This window comes from Balaenoptera borealis (genome assembly GCF_965194805.1).
Source record: "Balaenoptera borealis genome assembly, chromosome: 6".
NCBI classification, from domain to species: Eukaryota; Metazoa; Chordata; class Mammalia; order Artiodactyla; family Balaenopteridae; genus Balaenoptera; species Balaenoptera borealis.
The window spans coordinates 52,448,262-52,465,834 of NC_138863.1; the positions used below are offsets into that span (position 1 = coordinate 52,448,262).

At 35.2% G+C, this 17,573-nt stretch overlaps 1 long non-coding RNA gene across 1 annotated transcript; it reads left to right on the forward strand.

Moving 5' to 3' along the window:
• Window positions 1-40: 40 nt before the first annotated feature.
• On the forward strand, window positions 41-17,462 carry LOC309631343. The gene is made up of 2 exons (XR_014246211.1): window positions 41-12,203; window positions 12,267-17,462. It is a non-coding gene; the product is annotated as an uncharacterized lncRNA (long non-coding RNA).
• Window positions 17,463-17,573: the final 111 nt, after the last annotated feature.

The window sequence follows — 17,573 nt, forward strand, 5'->3', positions numbered from 1 at the left end:
CTTTCAGTGGCGCTTTATAAAACTAGGGCTTATCCAAACATGAAAATAATACTTGGAAATAATAGAAATTTTTAGGCCAATGATATCTAGAAGCCATTTCAAAAGTTGATGTGGAAAACTAATACAATAGCTTCAGATAAAAAGACAATTTAATCACAGGTCAACTCTTCTCTCCAGATGACTCTGCCTCATTTAATACATTTTGTCCTTTTTATACCAAAGGGGTGCCTAGATGATCATTTAATATGTTCCTAAGCAATCACATTTCTTTAATTTAGAAATAGCAATACTACTATGTACTTCCACGTAGACATTATTCACCAGAAAGTATAACAATTTCAATTATTTTTATGTAGAAAAAGTCTACTGAAAGAATATAGAAGGTCAAATTCTTACAAAATGTATGTGGCTTTCATTTTCAATACTTCCTATTTTCATTTAGCTTTTTCTCACGAGACTTATGTACTTCTGCTTCTAATATGAACATTTGAAACACTAAGTAAACTTTCAAGAGGATCATTTCTTATTTTGCCCAAACTGCCATATGCAGCTCTAGTTTCATTTCTGAGTTGATATAATCAGCTCTGAGGGGGAATTTATAGTGAGTAGCTGAGGGAAGGGAATTTACTTTGTTCCATAAAAATAGAGGTTTTCTGATCCACCATGTATTTTATTTGGAGATTCTCTGAATGATTAATTTCTCTAGATATGCAGCCTTACAAACTCAAGAAGCATGTGACTTGCTTTTGTTCCCTTTCGGTCCCTTCCATCTTCCTGCCCGGCCATGACATTACCATTTTCCCAGTATCTTAATTCACTTGATCCAGGTCTTCCTTTCACTATGTCCTTTCCATCTCCGTGGTCCTTATGAGAGAGTAACATCCATTTTATAGGTGAGAAATATAAGGCATATAGAGTCTATGCAACCTGCCCAGGAGATTTAAGTTGGGTCTAAAGTCAAAGCCCATGGATATGAGAAAGCCACGTATCTGTCACTTCCATCTCATCCGGGTCGCCCCAGTTTAGGATGTCACTACCTTAAAATTCAGCTAGTCTAGCCTCAGTGTAGCTCACTTCTGAGCCACTGCACATCTTTTCATGGCCCTATACACAAATGCCCCCATGCTATCATCCCTCTCCCCTCAGGCCTGCCTAAAATATTTTTCTCTGTCTCTCTGACCATTTATACCAGGGATTCCCACCTTGACTGACTATTAGAATCACCCCAGTAGCTTTTTTATAAATGTATTTATTTTATTTATTTATTTTTTGGCTGCATTGGGTCTTCGTTGCTGCGCGCGTGCTTTCTCTAGTTGCGGCGAGTGAAGGTTACTCTTCGTTGCGGTGCGCGGGCTTCGCAGGCTTCTCATTGCGGTGGCTTCTCTTGTTGCGGAGCACGGGTTCTAGGCGTGAAGGCTTCAGTAGTTGTGGCTCGCGGGCTCTAGAGCACAGGCTCAGTAGTTGCGGTGCATGGGCTTAGCTGCTCCACGGCATGTGGGATCTTCCCAGACCAGGGCTCGAACCCGTGTCCCCTGCATTGGCAGGCAGATTCTCAACCACTGCGCCACCAGGGAAGCCCCGTCCTCAGTAGCTTTTAAACCACATAAATACCCGGGCTTCACTTCATACCAGTCAAGTAAGATTTTCTTGGGGTGGCTATGGGCATTCACTATTTCAGTGTGCAACTAGGGTTGAAAAGAATGTGTGCAAGCTTAAAACTACACGTTCTTTAAATACCAGCCTGAGTCCTACTTTCTGAACTATATCAACCCATTAGGCTCTTATGAGTGCCTGAATACCTACTTACAGTTCCTTATATTTCGATTATCATTTAGAATTATTTCAGATTTGAGCAAGTTCTTGAGTACTTACCTAGTGCCTATTACTTGCAAAACCTTATCTTAGGTCTGTCATACCTGCGATCTTCTCTCTTCAACTAACTGAAACAACCTTGAAGACATAAGTTATATCATATTTTTCCTTTAACCAAAGCAGACCTAATACAGTTATAAATGTGTATTAGATCTCAATAAATACTTTTGATGAATACCTCCAGTTTTATATTTTATTCTCTTAACCACCCAGCTTTTCAGTACATATTTATTAAACTGCCAAGTACGTGGAAGATACTTTGATAGATTTTTTTAGTTTTAAAGAATAATCTTCACCTTGACTGACTTATTTACTTCTTTTGTGGTTTTCTGTCTTAATGTTTTGAAGTGATTTTTTTCTCTTTTCTATATTGGACAATGCACCCTGATACCTTAAATTTATTAGACACTTCTTATACGTCAGACATTCTTCTGAGTTATTTGCACTTATTAATTATTCAATATCCCAGCCTCATGAGATAGCACCTTCACAAGGAGTACCTTCTGAGTGGAGAAATGACTTTGCCAAGGTTACCTAGACCGTAAGAGACAGAGCTGGGACGCTAGCCCAGACAGCCTGGCCTCAGAGCCCATGACTGACGACTGTGCCCTTAGCAAAGAGACAGTTTTCTAAGAGAGAGTTTTCAAGTAGATGTGTCTTCAGTTCAGGGAACATAGCCATAGTTTCCTTAGATTTATTGGATTATGTGTGCTTACTGACTTACGGAAAGGATTCTAAAATAATTATAAAGCAAAAACTGCCATTCCTGGTACTCAAATTGATTCTCACTCAAACGTCATCTATATCACTATAACATTTTGCAGAAAAAAAGTTCTAAGAAGTTCAACAGCCAATAGGAATAGCCTAATTGTTTTAAAGTTTTGTCACATTATATTATTAAATTGTATTTTGAATCTCTACAACTGCCCCAGATGAAGTGTGCATTTTTAAGTGACTGGGAACAAACTTCTCCCTGTAACTTCACATTTCACGATTTTGTTGAAGAGGAAAGACGCAAAGGTTTCAGTTACTAAGTAAACAATCTATTAATGTACATCCTGTCTAAAGAAGCAGAGAATATGAAACCGAGGATTCTCAAGACTGAAGAAAGGGCAGAAGACTCACAGCTACTTAGAAGAACCTTTGTTCTTCTAGACATTTTTCTTTCACCTCCCCTATAACATTTTTCTCCCTCCCATTTCCCCCTCTTTTCCTTAATTCAGTACCTTTTCTAGTTCTTTCTTCTATGTTTCATTTCTGAATCTCTTTGCAGCTATGAACAAAATTCTCTTAAACACGTACCTTAAGTAAAGACATTACAGAAATTTCTCAAAATAATAAATCTTCTTTTCCTTTCCTCATTTATCTGCCTTCTTTATCCATCGCATTCTGCCCACCTACTCTCTGTCGTTCATCTTTGCTCCTTGGTAAAGTCTCCATATCTCACTTTCCATGTATGTGAAATCACAAAACAACTCCTTGCAATGAAAAACAATTCTTTATTAGAAATACCTAACTTAGGAGTTAGGAATTAGGTGCTTCTTCCTTGGTGAGAGGTTAATCCTCTTGAAAGCCCAGTATTTTTTTCTTAATAAATTCATTATCAAGCTTCTCACCATAATTAAGCACAAATTAAGAGGAGGTAGTTTTTGAAGTCTGATATTTAGGCAGAATTGAGAATTAAATCAACAGTGAAAGGGAAGAAGACAAGTAATATGAAAACTCTCAGACATGCTTACAAACTATGCATCAAACAGGCAAGAACATTTTGACTGAACTGTCTGTAAGGGACTAGGTGTGTCTTCTGGGTCTAATCAATCCTACCCGGAAAATACTAAAAAAGTTAATATCGGCAAAGAAAAGTCAGAGTAGCTTCTTCTTGGGCCCTATGAACTGCGTGTTTAGGACAACCCTTCCTAAATGTAGCTCGCTTATGGAAACTCGTCCTATCCAGAAACTCTACCAACAGTTTGTTCACCAGGCTTAAGAAAATAGATAGTAAACATCCATGGTAAATAACAAATAAGACATTTCCTACTCTTGTGGTCAAAAGCAGAAGATGTTGATTACTAAGCCACAAGCAAAACAGTATTCTTACCATCCCAAATATGTAAGAAGTTCCTGGTTAGTGCTTCTGTGTGTGTGTGTGTGTGTGTGTGTGTGTGTGTGTGTGTGTGTGTTTGGTATAACGAATAGTACGGTTATTTTGTCTGAAGTACTCAAGCATCTTTGAAAGATAAGCCTAAAACTGTCAGAGATAAATATTTCTACTTCACACATAAAAACGGAAATACAACTAAGAAGTGAGAACTCTCAGCAAGAACTATATTCATGTATATTTACTTCACAAATATTTACTGGGCACTTAACATGTGATTTGCAAGACACTGTTAGGATCTAAAATCAAGTTATCTTGAGTTCCCCTATTCAGTACTATGAACTGTTAATTAATAAGATTAATAAGTCTTTTGCAACATTAGCTTAATAATCTCTTTTCAGGGTGAAATTATATTTGTATTTTATTTGTTCAGAGAAGTAATAAACTTGCTATAATATAACAGAAATTTGGAACAGCCTTGCTCACAGCTGTAAAGAGATGATAGAGAAAAACAGAAATAAATCCATATTTGATCATCTTTTAACTGATAGATTCACATCTCAAACGGGCACTAACACCGTCCTTTAACTACACTCACACTGCCAACTGAACACAAACGATGAAACGAGGAAATATCAAGACTTGCTCTTTCCTCACAGACCCCATTCCGTCAACATATCTCAACTGTTTTAACACATGCTCCTCAAGATAAGAAAGCATACCGTGTTACAGAGATATATATACTTCGAATTGTTACAACAGCTTCAAACTGTCACTACACTCTCCAAACCACAAACAGTGCCTTCACTCTGCAGGGAGAGCAACAGACCTGTTTTAAGAAATTTTCTCATGCAATGGTTTCTTTTCTGTTGACAGTTCCTCTGAGCCTCTGCCTCGTACTGAAGGTCAAGGACACCATTAGCGGGCACCTTTGAGGCTTCCCACCAGCTGATTTCCCCTGGAATCCCTCTAAGTCATCCATAACAGGCCTCTGAGGAGCACACAACTGTACTTTGTGCATTGGGTCCACAAGGAATCTTGTTTCAAAAGAGGTATTTAACTAAGCACACTAGTACTTGTCAGTTTAAGCCATGGCACTTGCCAAGGTAAATCATACTTAATATTCAGCATGATTTCCATAGCTCCAATGAAAGGAGTAAATGGCTCTCTCTCTAGAAATGCACTCCTTCCTTAATATGCACTGTTGATACTGATGACTAATTTAAAGGTGAGAATAACTAAGATTTTTTAAAATTCCCAAAGTGCACGGTATTGTAACGGACAGAGCACAATTTCTGAGGTCAAGATAACTCCAGTTTGTATTCCATGGAGGAGTTGTGTGACCTTAGACAATTCACCTAATATCTCTGAGATTCAATTTCTTCAATAAAATGGGGAGAAAAAATACCTATCTCATGCATTTGGTGTGGGGTTTAAGTGAGGTCAAATGTCTGTCATACTGTGAACACATAGTAAATGTTAGCTCCGTTCCCTCATGTGAAAAAAAAATACTAAGTTCACAAGCTGTATTTATCTTTGAACAACTTTTCTATTATTCTTGAGGGAAATTACCAAATTTAAATTATAATACAAGGAAATAAAATTTGAGGCAATTTTTAGGGCTTTTCACTTTCTGAACTAACACATATGATGATTTCAGTGTGTTTGAACAGCAATTCAAGACACAGGAATAATTTAACTCCAAACCACCACTTAAGTTCTATTATTCAAGGTTCAGTGGTAAAATGAAAAAAAAAAAAAAGTTACATATTAAGTATAGTTATTGGCCTTTAAAATCCTATTTCCTCTTTTAGCATAATGAGCCTGCACTTAAAGTCAGAAAAATCTGTGTTTTCCCCAAGCCTGTGAAAAAGAATCTAAAACTCATCATCACTACCCAAACAGAAACTATATTTTTTTAACATAAATTCTAGAAGACAGTGAAAAACATCCTGTAGTAATAAAAAGCGGTCCCCAATAGCTTGTTAAAGAAGCAAGCTGAAACTGCAATTTGTAAAGAAATTTATATCATTAACGGGGGAACTGATATGAGACTCAAATCTCTAGTTCTAGCAGAGACTTTAAGAATTACAAAAGTCAAACTGACCACAAAACCCAGTTTGTAACCATGGCTAAGTGAATACCACGGCAGCTGTGGAATCAGTCAAAGATAACAAAGGGGTCATTTCTGTGTCCCCTAAAGAGAAGGGCTGCTGTCTGATGCCAGCTTTCCCTTTACTGCCTGCTGTCAGGGCGCTCTGTAGACATGGCCGAGGAAGGGAGGGCAGGTAAGATGTGGCTCTAGCTCTTGGATCCCACACAGAGTGACACTGCGAAGCTGAAGCTCCAGGTCCCTGAGTGTCTTCCCACCAAGCTACCAAGGGCTGGGTAACGTTTCCTGTGCCCTTGATGTCTAATTAATATTTGCACAAATAATGCTCAGACATGACTGCCAGTACCTTACAAACTGGCATGTGGACTCTGCAGCAATTTTTTTGCTGGTTTTTTGTTTGTTTTAATTTTTATTGGAGCATAGTTGATTTATAATGTTGTGTTAGTTTCAGGTGTGCAGCAAAGTGAACTAGTTATACATATATATATCTCCACTCTTTTTTAGATTCTATTCCCGTATAGGTCATTACAGAGTATTGGAAAGACTTCCCTGGGCTATACAGTAGGTTCTTATTAATCATCTATTTTATATATAGTAGTGTGTACATGTCAATCCTGATCTCCCAATTTACCCCTCCCCCCCAATCCCCTGGTAACCATAAGTTTGTTGTCTACATCTGTGACTCTACTTCTGTTTTGTAACTAAGTTCATTTGTACCCTTTCTTTAGATTCCACATAGAAGCGATATCATAAGGGCTCTGGAGTAATTTTATTTTATTTATTTATTTATTTATTTATTTTTGGCTGCGTTGGGTCTTTGTTGCTGCACGCGGGCTTTCTCTAGTTGCAGCGAGTGGGGGCTACTCTTCGTTGTGGTGTGTGTGCTTCTCATTGTGGTGGCTTCTCTTGTGGCGGAGCACAGGCTCTAGAGCACAGGCTCAGTAGTTGTGGCACACGGGCTCAGTAGTTGTGGCTCGCGGGCTCTAGAACACAGGCTCAGTAGTTGTGGCGCACGGGCTTAGTTGCTCCGTGGCATGTGGGATCTCTCTGGACCAGGGCTCGAACCGTGTCCCCTGCATTGGCAGGCAGATTCTTAACCACTGCACCTCCAGGGAAGCCCTGTTTTGGAGTAATTTTAAATCCTGATTCTGCCGATTAGCTGTCTGGCCTAGAATAATCTACTTAATTTCCTCATCTGCAAACTGGGCACTATAGTAGCTTCTGCTGTATAGGGTTGTCAGAATGGTTACCTGAATTAATATCTGGCTGCTTCATAAGAGGTTCTCTCATAGAGTTTCTTAAATAAACACCAAGCACCAAGATATTCTGAAAAATAATATCAGATTCATGCCAAAATCTTAAGTTCAACTGGGCAAGAAGTCAGAAAGCTTTTTAATGACTGAAATATTATTTCACTTATATTAATAAAAGTATTAATTAAATATCTACATGTATATATAAATAGTATATATTTAAATATGTAACTATATAAATCACATATTCTATACACTGTTTATTATCTATTTATTTAACATGCTAATGTACAGGGTTCTGCTTTTAAATGTGATCAATTTCAAGACCAGATTAAAGAAGTATTTACTGTGGGTGTATGTGTACACTATATAAATAGAATGTTTTTGTATAGTTCATAACATTTTTATCCTACAATTAATCAATTAAGATTATGATTGACTCTTGTCAACTTGCCATCTGTACTGTATTATCTTCAAGTGGTAAAAAATCAGATCTTAGAAAGTTTGCTATGCAAAGTACAGTCATTGACTAAATAACCTCTATATACAGAAACAAAATTATGATGTGGTCATAACTTGAAATAATCATATTTGTCATCTTCAACTTTTCTCTTTTACATTTTGTTTTTATGACAAGATATAGTTCCTTCATTCATTAAAAATATTGTAAGAGGATGATTTATAATGAAACATAGGACAGAGAGACTCTCATAATTTACATTAGAACTTGCAGTGTGTCTTGCGCATGTTAACTTCAAAATTCTTCACTCTTGTTTGCAATTAGGAGTAGTACAGAGCTGACAAGTGGCCCCACTCTTTCTTCTCTGTGAATGAGCATCATGTTTCTGTTGATGGACCTATGCTGCTGGATATTGGAACATATATATGTAAAGCATCATGGGGTATTTTTTATTTTTGCTTTTTAATACTATATTTACAATTAGACTATGCCTAGAAAAAGTAAAATATATAGTCATAACCTAATAACCAACTGAAGAAAAATAATGTAAAATCAATGATTATTTTACTCAAAACTATACCAAATAACCAGTTTAAATGATTATTCATGTTTTACTCACTGAATTTATTAAATAGTTGATCAAACAGGCCAAACCAACATCAGACTTTTGTAATATATAAAGCTATATGCCTCAAAAGCAATAGCTTCTCCTATGGCTTAGGGTCAGATTTACAGAAGTGAAAAGCACTGAAGAACTAGGTTCTCAATATTGGTACTGAATGAAATCAACCATCAGTGGTCTGGTATAATTCCTTTGCATTAGAAGGAGCATACTGCTAACTTATTCTTATTTTTAATCAATTTTTAGTTTGTTTTCTCCAGAGTGGGAGCCATGTCTGATTCATCTTTCTATCTTCCCAGGGTGTTTATCAAACATTATGTATAAGTAAAAGTACATTAACTCAAATGGGTCAAGCTGAGAGGCCCCACTCCAGCTCACTATAGAAGTACTGAACAACACAGATGTGTTTAAGTTATGATCACGTTATTTGAGATATAGGTGCATGGTACTGAATATCTTTTTTTACGTACTGGAAAGTAACAATCACATTTAGAAAAGTAATATTTTCTGACATGGGGGATACAAATTCTACTCTCAAAAAATGTATAGTGTTATTTTTCTATCTTCTCCAATAAGAAGTAGTTCTTGGAAATTATTATGACCCTCAACTTGAATAGACACATTATTCCTTAAAACACACACACACATAATGTGTTTCCTCCCTAATTCCCTCTTGGTCTGGCATTCCTAGCATAAGCTGAAAATGGTTCTCCAGCTATCAAAGCAGTCTAATACTGGGTTAGAACTGAAGTTAAAATCAAAGCTCTCAAATGGCCTATTTTGGGAACCATCAATAAGCTGACCTCACAGTTCAGATGGGGGATCACTGAAGGGTAATATGTACACATTACACATATACAGGTTTAGACATATGTAGGGATGAGATTTTTATGCCTAAATTAGTCATTCACACTAAAGACCAATGCCGAACTTTTGTTAATAACCAAGGCATAGGATACAGTCTGCTTGAGTATAATAAATAGTATAATAATACCTGCTTCATTATAAGGACATCCTGAAAAAATTGTACATAAGTGGTATTTTCAATAATTAGAAAACTGTTAGTAATCCAGGAGAAATTAGTAATCCAGGAGAAACTGGATGAGGGCCTGAACTACTATAATAGTACTGAGATTGGAGAGAAGTGGACAGTTTTTAAACACAGGTCATAGAATTGACAGGTCTTGGTGGTCCATTGGATGTAGGAAAAAGAGAGGAATCAGGATAATGATGAGGTTTCATGTGTGACAGCATGTGTGGATAGTGGTACTATTTACTGAGATCAGGAGCACAGAGACTGAAAAGATAAGTGTACTTTGGGATGTGTTTGAGGTATGCATGGGGCATCCAACTGAGGATATCCAGTAAGCAGGATGTCCTTGATATGATAAGGAACTAGACTGGGAGCATAAATTTGGAAGTATTAAAACACAGGCAATCACTGAAGTCATGAGTGTGTATAAGATCCCTCCAGAGGATAATAGAGAGTAAGGAGAGGGAAAAGCATAGGAAAGCGGATCTCTATATCACTGAACTGGTCACTAAGAGATGCTGCCTTATTGAAACACTGAAATACTGAAAATACATGCTTTCATAGCATTAAGTGATGTTGTTTAATAGCAGTGTAAAACTGGCAAGGCTATAAATTAATTTTGCTTTCTAACGTTTTCAACATCCTTTTGTTTCACAGTGTGGTTTCCTCAAGTTACCACACACACAACTCCCTGGGCTGTTGAGGCCAGTCAGTTTCACTTTATGCTACACAAACAAGCATGAGACATGAGGTTAAATCCTAACCACACATCTTGTTATTTACTTGTGTTTAGAAAAAACAGACCTGCACAATCAAGTAATTCAACTGGAATTGTAAAAATCTTCTAATTTTTCACAGATAAAATTACCTGTGGAGATGACTGTGATATTTGTTTCATAACTGTCCATTTTTCAACTTCCTCACCAGTTTTCCCACAACAGCCAGTAATAAAAGAAATAGCTGATTTGATTTTTTTGCTTTGTTTCTAACCTTTGGCAAGAACTTTAAGGGCATTCAAGACCTCACTAATCACAGTATCTTTATCTCTGCTCTTTGTATGGTCCTATCAGTTACAAAGGACATTCTGCAATCTTTAAACTGTACATTGAGCTTTACCAAAGAAACAAGATCCCATGCATGTCTTGCGAATTAAATGTTAAACTAAACAAGTGTGCCACAAACAAAATAATCCCAGGCCATACATATTATTATACACAATTCTTAAACTATTTTCTGAGACCATTAGCATTGTCATAGTTGCTATATAACATTATGAAATTGGTCTACTTAATTTTGGTAAAATCTTCTAATAGTTCAAGAAATATGAGTTGCCTCTTATTGTCTAATTTATCAACCATTCCTATCCCTTGTCATTGAAGCCAGGGTTCCAAGTTAACTTTTTAAATTACCTTTTAAACCTGGTGACCTTATGAAAATATCTAACCCCCTATCAGTTTCACACACACAGAATTAATCTTCATTTATGTTTTCATATATTTTAAAGTTCCCTGTAGGAAAGCCATTGAATCCTCTTCCTCAGACAAAATATCACTTAGTTCTATGATGTAAAATATGTCCATTATAAAGTCAGATTGTTTCTGAAGAAAGTCTATGAGGCTATAATACTCATTATGATGGTATGGATATAACACACTTCTGTGATGTTGGGTGTCTTAAGGTATTTTTGACTTCCCCTGGATGTAGAAAGGAAGCAAAATGACATGCTCTCTCAGAGTATGTTAGGCAGGAATTGACTCTGAAAGTCTTAGGTTACTGCAGAGTTAAGAAACCATGTTAAAGATGGATCCTTTGAAATTTATTCCTGGCTGTGTTTCCAATAAAGGGTAAAGCTAGCGGAAAATTTTCAGGAACTGTCATTTTTTTAATAGAGTAATATTCAGACTCAGAAAAACGATAGGGAAACTAATACCTTGGTTTGATCTTAAAAAAAAAAAAAAAAAAGAGTCAAATTGCTCCCACCTGGGTAAGTGAAGTATTTTGCCTAGAATGAAAACAAGAGAAAAGCACATTACCTATCCCCAATAGACCCCAACTGGTTTGACTTGTCTTCATTAGTATCACCTTTCTGTACTGGAATGAGATATGACTAGATGAACAATGATGATGAGTATGATCAAGTCTGATGGTCCAGTGTTTCCATTCAGGTCTGGTGGTTTAGTACTTCCTCACATTCTGTTCAGTCCAAATTAAAGAAAACGTTTTCTCTGTTTTATGTGTAAAATAATAAAAATTATTTTAATATATTTACTTTCTATTTATTTCAACCTTGAACACTGATGGGCTAATCTGTCATAAATATTCAGCCTCTAGGTTACCATAGGACTGTTTGTACAGCATTTGCTATAATGTAATTGAACAGTTTATTGTCTTCCTCCCTTCGACTAGGAGCTCCTAGAGGATAAGAATGCATGCAGAGACCATGTCTTATTCATCTGTATAAACTCAACATCTAGAAAAGTACCTCACCCATAAAAGGCAATAATAATAAGTGCTTCCAGATAAATGTACTAGATATTCAAACTAAATGGATAATGATGGTATTAATTTAGAAGGGAATAGAGAAGCAGTATGTAGAGTTATTAGAATACGGTTTCTGGCACAATCAACTATAGGTTTAGCTTTCAAACCTGTCATTTACTAGCTGTGTGAATTGGGCAAATTATCTGGCTTTCCTAAACTTCAGTTTCCTTTCTATAAGAGGGAAATGGTCATGGCTGCCTTTGAGGATTAGGTAAAGATTAAATAAGAGAATGTATATAAAAGGGAAATGGTCATGGCTGCCTTTGAGGATTAGGTAAAGATTAAATAAGAGAATGTATATAAAAGCACTTATCACTGATTGGGGTTCACAGTAAAGCTCTCAATAAATGACAACAAAAACAAAATAAACTTAAATAAACCAATATTTCTGAAAGGAGTATGTTTTTTCCCTACCCCCTGTTGTTAAAAAGGAACTGGAAAATAGTCAACTGAACACCCATGTTTATCTATCTCTCTCCTATGATCCCATTTCAATGACAGTGAAGACTGACAAAAAGAATAAATCTGTGACAATGCTAAAAACAAAACCTCGAGAGAATTAGAAAAGCCACAGACTGGGAGAAAAATATTTGCAAAGGACACAACTGATAAAGAACTGTTACCCAAAATATACAAAGAACTCTTAAAACTCAACAAGAATAAAATAAACAATCTGATTAAAAAATGGGTATGACCTGAACAGACACCTTACCAAAGAAGATACTATATAGCTGGCAACTAAACATATGAAGAGATGTTCAACAGCATATGTTATTAGGGAATTCCAAATTAAAACAAGAGTGAGATATTACTACATACTGAGTTAGAATGTCAAAATCCAAAACACTAACACTAAATGTTGGCAAGGATGTGGAGCAATACAAACTCTTATTCTTTGCTGATGAGAATGCAAAGTGATACAGTCACTTTGGAAGACAGTTTGGCTGTTTCTTACAAAATCAAACAAACTATTAATATACTATCTAGCAACAGTATACATTGGTATATATCCAAATGAATTGAAAAATCATGTCACACAAAAACCTACACAAGGATATTTACAGCAGCTTTATTCATAATCACCAAACCTGGAAGCAACCAAGAGGTCTCTCAGTACGTAAGTGGATAAATAAACTGGTATATCCAGAAAACGAGATATTATTCATTGCTAAAACAAAACAAAACAAGCAAACCAAAAATACAAGAGCAATCGAGCCATGAAAAGACACAGAGGAAACTTAAATGCATATTATTAACTGAAATAAGTCAATCTGAAAAGGCTCATACTGTATGATTCCAACTATACGATAATCTGGAAAAGATAAAACTATGGAGACAGTAGAAGATTGGTAGTTTCCAGGGGTTTGGGGGAGGGAGGGATGAATAGGCAGAGCACAGAGGATTTTTAGGGCAGTGAAACAATTCTGCATGATATTACAATGGTGGATACATGTCATTATACATTTGTCAAAACCCACAGAATGTACAACACTAAGGGTGAACCCTAATGTAAACTTTGGACTTTGGGTGACAAATGATGTGCAAATGTAGGTTCATCAATTATAACAAACATACAACCATGGTGAGGAAAGTTGATAGTGAGGGAGGTTGTGCATGTATAGAGAGGGAATACATGGGAACTCTCTGTACTTTCCACTCAATTTTGCTGTGAAGCTCAAAATTGCCCTAGAAAATAAATTCTATTAATTAAAAAAGAAAAAACCAATATTTTCTTGTAATTAATTAAAATGGAAATGCCTCTAACTGCAACTGTGCTATTTTCTTCAAAAATGAAACAAACAAAAAATCCTGGTTATTCACAAATAACATTATTTGCTATTTTAACTCTGTTAAACAATCAACTTGTTGTCATACAATAATATTAAGGGTATTACTTCCAAATACCTGACATTCAATAATTGTTGGTTTCTTAATGAACATCTTTGATTTCTAAATATTTTACAACGTCCCCTTTTCTCTTAAGGTAAAGTATTTCTGGGTTCCCTTTTGTGTTTTTGAGGTAGTACACCTTCAAATATACATAGCTAAGTAGAATATTCCTTTATAGCTTATAAAATGTACTAGAGATTAAATTTTTATCAGTCTGTATTCCCTGAAATATACAAACAGGAGCCTTATAAATCAATCTATATTAGTTAATGGTTTTCTTCTATAAACTGCTACTTGCCTTAGGTTCTTATGTTATTGCTTAGTACAAGAAAACACCTCAGAAATGTTAGAAGTATCAATATATCACTGCAGATCAATAAAAATCAATTTACTGATTAACATTCATCATTTTTATTTCCATTGAGAAGCAATTAATCATTAATAGTAACCTAGCTTGAATCTTAGTCTTTAGATCATTTGTTCTCTTCATTGCTATGGTCTGACCCAAGATGGAAATGGAAATATTGATCTAATTTTTACCTCTTATTCTAAGTCTCTGGACACATACATACAACCCCCAAATGATACTGGATTTGAATTCTATAATTAAAATGTAGCCTCAAGAAAATTTCCAGAGCAGTGTCATATAACAAATATAAGACATACACACACAAAAAGAGAGAGAGCGAAATCTAATTTGAGGACAAAATAAAGAAGAAATGTGAAAATCTCCTTTTACCACTGTTTCCACAAGTCAAGTAAAAAAAAAAAAACCATAAAGCAAAAATTAATATTAAACAAAATAGAGATAAAATGGAGAAATATACATTAGCTAAAATAATCTGGCATAAAACTTTGTGAAGATGGTGATTTGCTGTGACATTCTACATTTCTTTATTCTAGTTTGCTAATTTTTGATTAGTGGAGGCAGAAGTGATGATTATCAAGGTGGAGAGAGGAGGGGATATGGCTGGCATAAAAATGCAGAGATGGGGATGAGCTAGTATTTTAGACTAATCATGGTTTAGGAAAAGAAAGAAAAATTTGGTATAAAATTCTTCACTTTCTTTTTGATACCATAGTATTCACATTTGTGTTGTATTATGGTTTGAAATATGCAGAAAGTTTATATGAATAAAATGTTTATAACCTATCTAGATCTACTGTTTATGACGAGACTATCTACAATGCCATATAGTTCAACTAATTAACTCAATATCTGAACAAAACTGTCTAAAAAACTATAGTAGCTGTTCTCTGGTTTTTTAAGAACTTGACTTTGTCTATCTAGCATTTTTTTCTTTTAGGACTCTATCCCAGGCCAATCCACAGTATTCCTGCTTAGTCACGTGATTTGAATTGGGTATACTGCTAACCTGTATACCCTCCCCTTTCCTGGCCTCATTGGAAGTTCCTCACTGGTAGCCTCACTGGGCCTACCTTCAGCCATGATGATTTGTGCAGAAGTGAGGGATGTGACCAAAGCCAATTCTTCCCAAGAATTTTGGAAAGAATATCTGCAAAGATATTGTAAGGCTTCAGAAATATGCAGGGATCATACAAAGAATCTGTAAGCTCTGTGAATGAAATAAAGGAAGACTTAAATATATGAAAAGGCACACCATATTTCTGTTACGGATAGAAAGACTCAAAATTGATAAAATATTCTTTCTAAATTAAGCCATACATATTATTCATTTTTGTCCAAAATAAATTTAAAAATACGTAAAACCAGAATGTTCAGTTTATCTGAAAGGATAAGTGCATGATAGCAGTTCAGATGGAACAGATGGATTAGATTTAAGTGTAAAAAGATGTAAAAGTGATAGGAAAACTTTAAGTGCAAGTATTATCTAAATCTTGAAGTGGAAAGCTTTTCTTGTTTGACATCAAAAGATCATAAAGCATAAAAAATAGAGAGTTGACTACATATTTGTACAGAAGGTTATACAAAGTCAAAAGACAAATGAATCACTGAAGAAAAATATTTGCAACCTATGTGAGAGACACAGAGATAATATTCATGATACATAAAGAAATAGCACACTCCAGAAACATAAAAGTAACTCCACAGAAGAAATGGTTGCATAACATGAAAAAGCAATCCCAAAGAAAATCACTGACCAATAATAATGGAAAGATGACCAACAAAAATGCCAACTAATGTGATATCATCTTTCATCCATCAGAGTAGCAAAGACATAAAAATACTGGTAATGACAAGTTTTGATCTGAGTGTAAGGAAATAAGTTTTCTCATATATTTTTGGTGATAGTGATTTACACTATCAATATTTTTGGAGTAAAATATTTCTTTTAACATTGTTATCATTGCAAAAATATTCTTAAACCATTAAAATGTCCATCAAGAAGGACTTGGTTAATAAATTAAGATATAACAATAAAATGAATGCTAAACATCCATTAAAATACATAAAAGACATCTATATAACTTTATGTGAAAAGAAATTCCTGCCATATTATAGGGTAAAAGACATAAACTACCAAAAAATGTTATAAAAACATCTTGACAAAGTCATGACCAGCCATTTCTCACTTTAAAGGTGGAACAGGATCATGAGCCAATGAATGTGTGCAGCCTCTAGAAGATGTAAAAGGACCATAATCCTTAGTTACAACACTAATCATAAGAGGGAAAGTGATCTGTGTTACCAGATCCCTAACTGGTGTGATTTCCAGGAATGCATTCTCAACATAAACAAGGACTGCCTGTACTATTCCAGGAAGTGGAAATGATAAAAATCAGCATTTGAGTGAACACTGAAATGCATCCTGTAACCAACCACTGAATCAGGGTACAAGACAAACAATGATTCTAACAGAACTTGGGGAAGAGTACTAAATAGAATTTAGTATCTTGCTCCCTAACTTACCTTTGTTTATAACTCTGTAGGGAGCAAACTGTTTTCCTCAATTCTGTGACAAAAAGAACTAGAGGAGACAGGATAACCAAGAAGAATTTGGCTTTCAATGAATTCTCAATAAATAATTTTGAACTGCACAAAATAAAATAAAATAAACAAAATTGACACACATTTAGTTAGACTCAACAAGAAAAAAAACAGAGGACTCAAATAAATACAATCAGAAATGAAACAGGAAACGTTAAATCTTATACCACAGAAATACAAAAAAATCATTAAGACTACTACAAACAACTACAAACCAAAAAATTGGACCTAGAATAAATAAATTCCTAGAAATATACACTCTCCCAAGATGGAATCATGAAGAAATAGAAAATCTGAAAAGACACATTACTAGTAAGGAGATTGAATCAGTAATCAAAAACCTCCCAACAAACAAAAGTCCAGGACCAGAAGGCTTCACTGGTGAATTTTACCAAACAATCAAAGGAGAATTAATATCAATCTTTATCAAACTCTTCCAAAAAATAGAAGAGAAGGTAATACTTCCAAGCTCATTTTACAAAGTCAGGATAACCCTGATATTAAAACCAGAAAAGAACAATGCAAGAAAAGAAAATTTACAGGCCAATATCCCTGATGAATATACACGCACAAATCCACAACAAAATATCAGCAAACCCAATTCAACAACACGTTAAAAGGATCATACACCACGACCAAGTGAGATTTATTCCAGGGATGCAAGAATGGTTCAACATCTGCAAATCAATGTGATACACCATATTTACAAAATGAAGGGAA